At 46.3% G+C, this 12190-nt stretch overlaps 1 non-coding gene across 1 annotated transcript; it reads left to right on the forward strand.

The window, feature by feature from the left end:
- Window positions 1-1304: 1304 nt before the first annotated feature.
- On the forward strand, window positions 1305-1519 carry LOC137299301 (small nucleolar RNA U3). The gene has a single exon (XR_010957873.1). It is a non-coding gene; the product is annotated as a small nucleolar RNA U3 (small nucleolar RNA).
- The last annotated feature ends 10671 nt before the right edge of the window (window positions 1520-12190 follow it).

A 12190-nucleotide genomic window follows, 5' to 3' on the forward strand; every position in this document is an offset into this window, starting at 1 on the left:
GTCCAACACACTGAGAAGGCTAGGTCTGGCCACGCTGGCTGAGCAGGCGCAGGACATTCCTCCCAGCTGGACCGTCCACCCCCACCTGACCCAGGTGGAAAAGTTCCTGAGGAGGGACCCCTACAATCACAAGGCCATCAGACAGTGGTTGACACGAAACATTCTCAGAGTCCTTCAAAGAACTGAGAGGGTCGACTTGATCAGTTTCTTCCCCAACCAGACGGTCAATGCCATTTGGCAGAAAGTCTCGTCACCAGAACTGACCAACAGACACCAGGATGTAGCCTGGACGGTGATGAGAAGGGCCCTCCCAGCGTGGTCTTTCCAACACTTACGGAATCTCAGTGCCACCGCGAGCTGCCCTTGAGGCTGCGGACGGGGACGAGACTGTCGTCCACCACCTGATGGACTGCCCCTACGCACAGAAGTTGTGGAAAGAGATGCGTTGGTATCTGTCCCAGTTCGGTAACACAGGACACCGTGCTCTACAGGCTGTTCCCCGGGGGGGACACCGAGACAGATATCAACTGCTGCTGGAAGACCATCAACTCGGTGAAGGAGGCCCTTTGGTCCGCCCGAAACCTGTTGGTCTTCCAGCTGAAGGAGCTGTCCATGACCGAGTGTTGCCGACTGGAACACACCAAGGTCCGTGAGTACGTGCTGTGGGACGCACTGAAGCGAAGCGTGGCCTACGCAAAGGCTCTATGGGGAAAGGGCACCGTGTAAGGCCACTCCACTTTGCATTGTACAGTATGTATTAGAAGATATGTACTGTGTACGATCTGTATTGTATTGGTTTGAACTACGTTGCTTGAAAGTGTGTCTTTTTACATTGAACTGTGTGTATCTTTAAATTTTATGAAAAAAGTTTATTTTGAGCTAAAAATAATTCCCAAAATGTGGACTTCAGTGTATTTTTACCAACCTAACCCTTGGGGACTATCCAGTAACACTTCCTGGTTAATATTTGACTGACTTATTTAGATGACGTACAGTGTCACACTGATTGGTGAATATGAAAAGGATATGTCACGTGACACTGCCTGCTGGTTGTCAGTGACACATTTCGTAGCTTTTGATTGGTGAATTGACTGTGTTATGAAAATTAGAGCTCACTGATCTGATGGTTCCAATGTTACATGTGAAAAAAAGAATCCTTTTTTGGTATATTTATTTTGGAATACAGTCGTTGATTGAATAATAGGCAAATACATAAGTAAAGAAAACTATAATTTAGAGATCATGCCTATGACTGTGATGTGTATCCCTGGTATTGCCACCTGAGCTTGTGCTTGTATTTTTTTAAGACTATACTTTTAGGGATCATTTCTATAGTTTTTTTCTAGAGAAATGTGTTTCTGGAGTGTTTGGTCTCACTAACCACGAGGAGGATTTACAGTGTTCTCTTCTGAGCAGGAAGCAGGTAGTGAGTGCTGCTTTTGGCAGCTGCACTCTACCATTGATGAGTGTTCCTTCTCTCTCATAGAGAGCTGGAGGAAGAGGACACAGTCTGAGTGGTTAGTCTTGAACTTTACAAAAACAGACTTATATATTTTGAAGTGTTTGTGTATATGATAGTGAGAAGCTGCTGGTGTTTCACTTGTCTTTTGCTTGGATCAGCTGTCAGTCCGCAGATTGATGAGCATCTGCGACCAGTTCGAATTGGCCTCGGGGGCCAGGGTAAATCGTAGCAAGAGTGAGGCCATGTTCTTTGGGAACTGGACCGACCGATCCTTTGTCCCCTTCACCGTCAGGTCGGACTACCTGAAGGTGCTGGGGATCTGGTTCGGGGGGGGGCCGGGGCGTGCACCAAGAACTGGAAGGAGCGTATTTCCAAGGTTAAGCAGAAACTGGGACTGTGGGATCGACGATCCCTCTCGATCGTGGGCAAGAACCAGGTCATCAGGTGCGAGGTGCTCTCGGTGTTGCTGTACGTGGCGCAGGTCTGGCCCATACCTCGCTCGCGCGCCGCGACAGTCACCCGAGCCATCTTCCGCTTTGTCTGGAGATCAAAAATGGACCGTGTCCGCAGGGTCACGATGTACAAATCTCCAGAGAAAGGGGGGAAAGGCGTGCCCAATGTGGCCCTCATCCTGATGGCCACCTTTGTGTGCGGCTGCATCAAGCTGTGCATAGACCCTCGGTACGCAAACACAAAGTGTCACTACGTGCTGAGGTTCTACCTGTCCCCGGTGTTGAGAAGGATGGGCCTGGCCACGCTGACACGGAACGCTCCGTCCAGTTGGACAGTTCTGCCTCACCTGTCCTTCGTGGAAAAGTTTGTGCAGAAAAACACCTTTGACCACAAGGCGATCAGCAAGTGGTCCGCACGTAACGTCCTCGAGACCCTGCGGGAAAAGGAGATGGTGGATCCTGTCGGTTGGTTCCCCGAGCAGACTGTCAATGTCATTTTGCAGAACGCCTCATCGCCAGAGCTTTCAAAGAAGCACCAAGACCTAGCTTGGCTGGTGTTGAGAAGGGCCCTTCCCGTCAGATCTTTCATGCACTCCCGGACTCTCAGCGCCACCGCGGGCTGTCCCCGAGGAGGCTGCGGTGGAGACGAGACCGTCACCTATCTCCTTCTGGAATGTGCCTTTGCAAAGAAGGTCTGGAGAGAGATGCAGTGGTATCTGTCCAGGTTCGTCCCGAGCAGTTCCGTAACACAGGTTTCTGTGCTCTACGGGCTGTTCCCGGTGACGCACACTGAGACGGACATCAGCTGCTGCTGGAAGACCGTCAACTCGGTGAAAGACGCCCTTTGGTCTGCCCGAAACTTGCTGGTCTTTCAGTACAAGGAGCTGTCCTCGACCGAGTGTTGCAGACTGGCACATTCCAAGGTCCAGGACTACGTGCTTAGGGACGCACTGAGGATGGGTGCAGCCGCTGCAAAGGCTCTGTGGGGAAAGGCAACCGTTTAGAGCCTTCCCGTCATTGTATACCGAGTGGCTGCAATCAGGGAAAAACCCCCTCGGGCAGAATGTAAAATTCAAATTGATGTAATGTACCCGTAATAAATCTGTAATGTATCTGAAATGAATCACCTGTATTGATTGTGATGCAATGAGGCACCCCAGAGTGTCATGAACTGCAATTATGTCCAATGTGTTTCATTGAACTGTACTTGATGTAACCTGCAAATTGCATAATCTATATTGTGTACGTTTGGAATGTGATATGACAACTGTATTGTATGTACTGCTGCAAATTTTATGAATAAAGTATATTTTTTGAAAAAAATACTTGTCCTGATTCTCAGACTTTTTTTTCAAAAAATATACTTTATTCATAAAATTTGTAGCAAAACATACAATACAGTTGTCATATCACATTCCAAATGTACACAATACAGATTATACAATTTGCAGGTTAAATCAAGTACAGTTCAATGAACACATTGGACATAATTACAGTTCATGACACTCTGGGGTGTCTCATTGCATTATACTCAATACAGATTATTGATTACAGATTCATTACAGGTACATTACATCAATTTGAATTTTACATTCTGCCCGGGGGGGTTTTCCCTGATTGCAGCCCCTCGGTATACAATGGCGGGAAGGCGCTAAACGGTTGCCTTTCCCCACAGAGCCTTTGCGGCGGCTGCACCTAGCTTCAGTGCGTCCCTGAGCACGTAGTCCTGGACCTTGGAATGTGCCAGTCTGCAACACTCGGTCGGGGACAGCTCCGTGCACTGGAAGACCAGCAGGTTTCGGGCAGACCAAAGGGTGTCTTTCACCGAGTTAATGGTCTTCCAGCAGCAGTTGATGTCTGTCTCGGTGTGCGTCCCCGGGAACAGCCCGTAGAGCAGAGTCCTGTGTTTCGGAACTGCTCGGGACGAACCTGGACAGATACCACTGCATCTCTCTTCAGACCTTCCTTGCAAAGGCGCATTCCAGAAGGAGATGGGTGACGGTTTCGTCTGCACCGCAGCCTCCTCGGGGACAGTGTGCGGTGGGGCTGAGAGTCCGGGAGTGCATGAAAGATCTGACGGGAAGGGCCCTTCTTACCACAAGCATATTTTTTGGAAAACAAAACTGTATTTATGTCCAATGTGTTTCATTGAACTGTACTTGATGTAACCTGCAAATTGCATAATCTATATTGTGTATGTTTGGAATGTGATATTGGAACTGTATTGTATGTACTGCTGCAAATTTTATGAATAAAGTATATTTTTTGAAAAAAAAAATGAGCGTTCCTTCTCTCTCATAGAGAGCTGGAGGAAGAGGACACAGTCTGAGTGGTTCGTCTTTATTTAACTTAAAAAAAACAGTTTTCTTATATATTTTCAAGTGTCAATACAATAGTGAGCAGCTGCTGGTGTTTCACTTGTCCTGGTTCTCAGACTGCTTGTGATAATAAGGTAGGCTGTTACATTAGAGTTCATCAATAGTAGATGTGGGCCGCCTACTCGTAACAGACTGTATAAGAATGCCCCGCTCCGACTGATCAGTGTGTTTGCGCTGACATTCAAGAGCGAGCAGCCGTAGGTCTAATAACATCTCCCCATGCTGCTGGTGATCTCCAGGCCGGTTGTTCTCGCTGGACGGTTCAACTGTATCAGCGATGCGGCTGGACGATCCAGCAGGGCCCACGGAATACTGGATGATACATCCAAACTCCTGATGAATGAAGTGAACGACACAAAGCTTCGCGACGTTTTCAGCAACCCTGCAGACGGAGTGCCGTGGAGATATATCTGGCCCAGGCCAGACGGGTCTGACCGTTCCAGGACAGACTTACTATTTGTGTCCGCAATGCTCAACGTCAGATCCACCAACTTCCAGCTGGTGTTGTTTTCTGACCACTGCTTCCTACTGGCCGAATATTAACCGCAGGAGGACCAGAAGTTGAGCAGGGGGATATGGAAGCTGAACATGAGACCGTTGACCCTGGAGAACATCATGGAACTAAGGAGGGATTATACAGGTCGGAGGACTGTGAAAACCCTCTTTGACTCCACCGTGCACGGGTGGAAAGCGATCAAGGCCAACATCAAGAAGTTCTTTATCCTCAAAGGCATTCAGAAGGCGAGACAGAGAGAAAGAGGAAATGTCACAACTCCAAAAAAGCATGCAGGATCTGCTCCAGCTGCAGTCGATAGGAGTCGATATCAGGGAGAAACTCCGAGAGGTGAAGGGTCAGCAAGCCTCGCTCTTCACCTCCGAGGTCTCAAAGATCATCTTCCGGTCCAGAGTCTGCTCTGTGGAGCAGGGCGAGAAGTGCTCGCGCTTCTTCTTCCAGAAGCTGCACAGAGAAACATCTGTGATCAGCAGCCTGAAGAAGGAAGACGGCTCAGTGACATCCTCACAGCCTGGCATAGTAAGGATCAGCAAATCCTTTTATACAGGGCTATACGTGAAGACAAATAAAACTCCCAAAAGCGACAGCTTACAGGTTGAGCTGTACTCGGCTCTGCGGTGGAGGGCTCCATTCAAGACCACACCATCATCAATCACAAATCAATCAGACAGTGGTCTGCGGGGAACTTCCTGGAGGCCCTGCAGGGAAAGGAGATGGTGGATCCTGTGGGAAGGTTCCCCGAGCAGACTGTCAAAGCCATTCGGCAGACTCATTGCCAGAGCTGTCGATCAAACACCAAGACATGGCTTGGCTCACAGTGAGAGGGGCCCTTCCCATCAGATTCTTCATACACACCTGTCCTCAAGATGGCTGCGGTAGAGAAGAGATCATCACCCACTTCTTTCTGGAATGTGCGTTTGCAAAGGAAGTCTAGAGAGAGATGCAGTGGTTTTTGTCAGTGTCCATCCTGAGCAGCTCTGTAACACAGGACTCTACGGACTGTTCCGGGGAGGGGGGGGGGAGCACCGAGACAAACATCAACTGCTGCTGGAAAGTCTTCAACTCGGTGAAAACGACCTTTCTGTCTGCCCAAAACTTGCCAGTCTTCCAGAGCAAGCAGCTGTCTGAGACTGAGTGTTGCATTATTGACACAGATTATGGATTTTATTTGCAATGAGTTCTTGATCTCAGCCAGCCATCTGAGTGTACTGTGATCAGGAGGTTAATCAGAGCATGAGTCAACCTGTACTGTTCTTACTTATCTTCGAGTTGCTGTTTTCTGAGCTCATGCTGGACTGTTGGTTTCTGTTACACAAGAACATTGCACTTTTTTTTTTATTCGTTCACGGGATGTGGGCGTCGCTGGCAAGGCCAGCATTTATTGCCCATCCCTCAGTAGCATGTCCAAATGCAGCCCGTGCTGAAAGGTACTGTTCCACCCGATACAGTTGTATATTCCAATAGTCAAGTACAGAGCACCATCGATGGTGATCATTGATAAATCCTTCACCTGCGTGTTCTGCCTCCCTGCTGCAGATGGATTTATAATGAGGGGAAAGAGTGGTTGGGGAACAAAAGTGTGCAAAGGTACATGTAGACTACCGGAAAGATTGTTTAAATCACAGAAAATAGTTATAGAGTCATAGAAGTTTACAACATGGAAACAGGCCCTTCGGCCCAACATGTCCATGTCGCCCAGTTTATACCACTAAGCTAGTCCCAATTGCCTGCACTTGGCCCATATCCCTCTATACCCATCTTACCCATGTAACTGTCCAAATGCGTTTTAAAAGACAAAATTGTACCCGCCTCTACTACTGCCTCTGGCAGCTCGTTCCAGACACTCACCACCCTTTGAGTGAAAAAATTGCCCCTCTGGACCTTTTTGTATCTCTCCCCTCTCACCTTAAATCTATGCCCCCTTGTTATAGACTCCCCTACCTTTGGGAAAAGATTTTGACTATCTACCTTATCTATGCCCCTCATTATTTTATAGACTTCTATAAGATCACCCCTTGACCTCCTACTCTCCAGGGAAAAAAGTCACAGTCTATCCAACATCTCCCTATAAGTCAAACCATCAAGTCCCGGTAGCATCCTAGTAAATCTTTTCTGCACTCTTTCTAGTTTAATAATATCCTTTCTATAATAGGGTGACCAGAACTGTACACAGTATTCCAAGTGTGGCCTTACTAATGTCCTGTACAACTTCAACAAAACATCCCAACTCCTGTATTCAATGTTCTGACCAATGAAACCAAGCATGCCGAATGCCTTCTTCACCACCCTATCCACCTGTGACTCCACTTTCAAGGAGTTATGAACCTGTACTCCTAGATCTCTTTGTTCTATGACTCTCCCCAACGCCCTACCATTAACAGAGTAGGTCCTGGCCCAATTCGATCTACCAAAATGCATCACCTCACATTTATCTAAATTAAACTCCATCTGCCATTCATCGGCCCACTGGCCCAATTTATCAAGATCCCGTTGCAATCCTAGATAACCTTCTTCACTGTCCACAATGCCACCAATCTTGGTGTCATCTGCAAACTTACTAACCATGCCTCCTAAATTCTCATCCAAATCATTAATATAAATAACAAATAACAGCGGACCCAGCACCGATCCCTGAGGCACACCGCTGGTCACAGGCCTCCAGTTTGAAAAACAACCCTCTACAACCACCCTCTGTCTTCTGTCATCAAGCCAATTTTGTATCCAATTGGCTACCTCACCTTGGATCCCGTGAGATTTAACCTTATGTAACAACCTGCCATGCGGTACCTTGTCAAATGCTTTGCTGAAGTCCATGTAGACCACGTCTACTGCACAGCCCTCATCTATCTTCCTGGTTACCCCTTCGAAAAACTCAATCAAATTCGTGAGACATGATTTTCCTCTCACAAAACCATGCTGACTGTTCCTAATCAGTCCCTGCCTCTCCAAATGCCTGTAGATCCTGTCTCTCAGAATACCCTCTAAAAACTTACCCACTACAGATGTCAGGCTCACCGGTCTGTAGTTCCCAGGCTTTTCCCTGCCGCCCTTCTTAAACAAAGGCACAACATTTGCTACCCTCCAATCTTCAGGCACCTCACCTGTAGCTGTCGATGATTCAAAAATCTTTGCTAGGGGACCCGCAATTTCCTCCCATAACGTCCTGGGATACATTTCATCAGGTCCCGGAGATTTATCTACCTTGATGCGCGTTAAGATGTCCAGCACCTCCCTCTCTGTAATATGTACACTCCTCAAGACATCACTATTTATTTCCCCAAGTTCCCTAACATCCATGCCTTTCTCAACCGTAAATACCGATGTGAAATATTCATTCAGGATCTCACCCATCTCTTGTGGTTCCGCACATAGATGACCTTGTTGATCCTTAAGAGGCCCTACTCTCTCCCTAGTTACTCTTTTGCCCTTTATGGTTGGGACCAACGTATGCATCCTTTGTTAAACAAGGGTTGTCAAAATGTACACTGTCAAAATCAACACAGCACCTGATAAGGACCAGTAATTTATTCATGCATCATTTGTTATTTTGTAGAATATATCTCACATTGTTTTCCTCAGCACCATTTTCACCTCTGGAAAATGGGCAGCATCCTTTTGGAGTGAGTGGACTGGACGAGGAGGCTGTTGGCAGTGAACATTGGGAGCTGTGAGTGCAGCTGCACAATGATCATCTGATATCAAAGGTTGCAAATACATCATGTAACCTGCACGTTTGGACATAATGTGTACATGATATTGCTCCGAAACTGACAAGTATATGAAATTAAATCGCATATCACCGCTTTAGTTTTGCATGGCCTAATTTCCGTTTCTTGTTTCCAGGTGCTGCAGTAGACACTATAAATAGTTTGGGGCAGACTCCACTGTTTATAGCTGCATTGCTGGACCTTGTCAAGGTTGTTGATGTACTATTGGAGTTTGGAGCAAACCCTAACCAGTAAGTATCTGCAGATTTGAAAAAAAACGATTTGCATTTATATAGCACCTTTAACATAGAACAAATCGCTTTGCAGAATGGGGAGAAGAAAATAAATGAAATAGATATAAGGGATGAAGGAAAAGATGCCGAGCAATGATGGGAGAGTTGGGAGAGGTGACCAAAAGCATGATCGGACAGATGGGTTTTGAGAAGGGTTTTAAAGGTGGCGAGGTAGAGGAGGCTAGGGACGGAATTCTAGAGAGTAGGGCCAAGGCGGCTGAAGACTCTGCCATCAAAACTAGGGTAAAGAGAGGAGTGATTGCACAAAAGGTCAGATTCAGAGGACTGAAGGGTGCAGTAGGCTAGAAGAGGTTGCAGAGTAAGGGTGGGGTGAGGCCATGGCCGGATTTGAAGATTAGGATGAAGATGCCAAATTTAATGCACTGCGGGAGAGGGAGGCCTGTGTAGGTCAGTGAGGGGTGAGGTGATGGGCAAGTGAGACTTAGTGTGGGACAGGGAGCCTGTCTAGGTCAGCGAGGGGGGGGTATGGTAGGAGGTGATGGGCAAGTGGGTCTTAGTGCGGGACAGGGTGCAGGTGGCTCAGTTCTAAACAAGTGAACAATATGATAACGGAAAATAAATAGATTAAGTTAACATTTTGGAGATGACGCCATCAATTCTTTCCCTTTACTACTGAAAGCTATGAATAAATATACCTCGTGTGGTTTTACATAGTCTTGTTATTCTGAATTTTAACATTTATTGCTGGAAATTTGCAGGACATCGTGTTTTGCAGAGGTTGCATGGTAGGGACACATGTAGAATACTTTGAAAGTTGCAGAAGAAATTCATTGTTCTGAGTGGTTAACCCAAAGTTGTCCATCCAGATTCAATCCTCAAAAATCGATGCAATGCCCTATTAACGCTTTCTGAAAAAATGCTAGGAATCTTACAACACCAGGTTATAGTCCAACAGTTTTATTTGAAAATCACAAGCTTTCGGAGGCTTTCTCCTTCGTCACACACCCGACGAAGGAGAAAGCCTCCGAAAGCTTGTGATTTTCAAATAAAACTGTTGGATTATAACCTGGTGTTGTAAGATTCCTTACATTTGTCCACCCCAGTCCATCACCGGCATCTCCACATCATAAAAAAATGCTGGTTAACTTAGAAGTCAAATATTTATGCAGATATTTGAGCAAACCAGTTTAGCAAAGCTCCAGAGCTGTTTAGCAAGCTTTTTTGGAAAATTCAAAATCCTAAATAAAGGGAATAGTAACCACTTGACATTTGGGTTGGGAAGAACACCAGTGGACTAATCTGTTTCTTTTAAACAATTCATTCTATCTAGTCGGTGTGAAGATCGGAGTACTCCAGTGCATGCAGCAGCTTTTTCATGCAATCAGTGGATTCTCAGTAAATTACTGGATGCTGGTGGTGATCTGCGACTGAATGATAAAAATGGAAGAATACCCCGTATCTGGGCCAAGTCAGCTGGGAAGGAACGCAGTACTCGGGTACGAAGCGATGGAGCTGAGTTTAACTGGTTTATTGATGTTTAGTTAGTAGTTTAGAGGTCACTATTACAACCAATTCCCACACAGTAAGTCCCCATTCATGGGTGGACTGCTGGAGGTGCAGGGATGTTTTCCCAGAGAAAAGGGATGACAATTAGGGAGCGAATCACCTTTTGTGTATCTCCTAGCAGCTGGTTACAGAGTGACGTTAGCAAAGGCAAAGGACTAGGTTTTCTACCTGCCTACATCCTGACCAGGGAATACTGTGTGGTATGGAGAGGTCTGAGAAGAGGGGTGAAAGTATAATTTTTCAAAAGGGATATATTATTTTTCCTTGCCAATTTCCTTCCCTCTGATCCTGAAGGCAATGGGTCATGCTGGGTGCCCTCTGGTATTTCGCCCGTGGATATGTTACTGAGTGCTGATTTATCAAGCTTGGCTCAGTGGTAGCACTCTCGCCTCTGACTCATGAAGGTTGTGGGTTCAAGGCCCACTCCAGAGACTTAAGCACATAATCTAGGCTGATACTTCAGTGCAGTAGTGAGGGAGTGCTGAACTATCAGAGGCACTATCTTTCAGGTAAGGCATTAAACCAAGGCCCTGTCTGCCCTCTCAGGTGGATGTAAAAGATCCAATGGCACTATTTGAAGAAGAGCAGGAGAGTTCTCCCAGTGCCTTGGCCATCATTTATCCTTCAGACAACATCACTAAAAGAGATTATCTGGTCATTTATCTCATTGCCACGTTTCCCTCATTACAACAGCGACTACGCTTCAAAAGTACTTCATTGGCTGTAAAGCGCTTTGGGATGTCCTGAGGTCATGAAGGCACTACATAACTGCTAGTTTATTCTTTCTTTATTCAATTACAGGGGCATCACAGCTGAACCCAATCCTGTTCTCACCTGATGCCTACCCCTGTGCAATTCCAACGGGGTTCCTGCATAGCGAGCAGGAGCAGAAACCTTGCCCTTTTTTTTTCAAAAAATATACTTTATTCATAAAATTTGCAACAATACATACAATACAGTTGTCATATCACATTCCAAACGTACACAATACAGATTATACAATTTGCAGGTTACATCAAGTACAGTTCAATGAACACATTGTACATAATTACAGTTCATGACACTCTAGGGTGCCTTATTGCATTACACTCAATACAGATTATTGATTACAGATTCATTACAGGTACAATACAGATTAATTACAGGTGCATTACATCAATTTGAATTTTACCTTCTGCCCGAGGGGGTTTTCCCCCTGATTGCAGCCCCTCGGTATACAATGGCGGGAAGGCTCTAAACGGTTGCCTTTCCCCACAGAGCCTTTGCGGCGGCCGCAGCCAGCTTCATTGTGTCCCTGAGCATGTAGTCCTGGACCTTGGAATGTGCCAGTCTGCAACACTCGGTCGAGGACAGCTTCTTGCACTGGAAGACCAGGTTTCGGGCAGACCAAAGGGCGTCTCTCACTGAGTTGATGGTCTTCTAGCAGCAGCTGATGTCCGTCTCGGTGTGCATCCCCGGGAGGAGTGCCCCTATTGCCACCATGCCTAGATCAGTTAACTTAGCACAGACCAGGGACTGGATATAAAAGCTATTGTTTGAGAAAGTATTTGGAGTTACACAATTCCATGTGAGATACTATAACGTTATACTATACTAAAACCATTTTGCTTGTAATTTCCCAAATAATTCTCTGTTCCAGATACTGGAGTTCATGCAGAGGTGCGCTTCACACATGCAGGGAATCACACAACAGATTGTCTCTAGTAATTCACGCCGATTTGGCAGTTCGTCACAAGCACTGATACGGAACCCTTCCATACTGAACAAAATCACTTATGGGTGAGAGATTTATACCATTTCTAGTAACAATAAAATAGGCAAGTCCAGCAGGCAGTGGTCCACACCGAATGCCCTCAG

Source organism: Heptranchias perlo, chromosome 28 (assembly GCF_035084215.1).
Source record: "Heptranchias perlo isolate sHepPer1 chromosome 28, sHepPer1.hap1, whole genome shotgun sequence".
Classification (NCBI taxonomy): Eukaryota; Metazoa; Chordata; class Chondrichthyes; order Hexanchiformes; family Hexanchidae; genus Heptranchias; species Heptranchias perlo.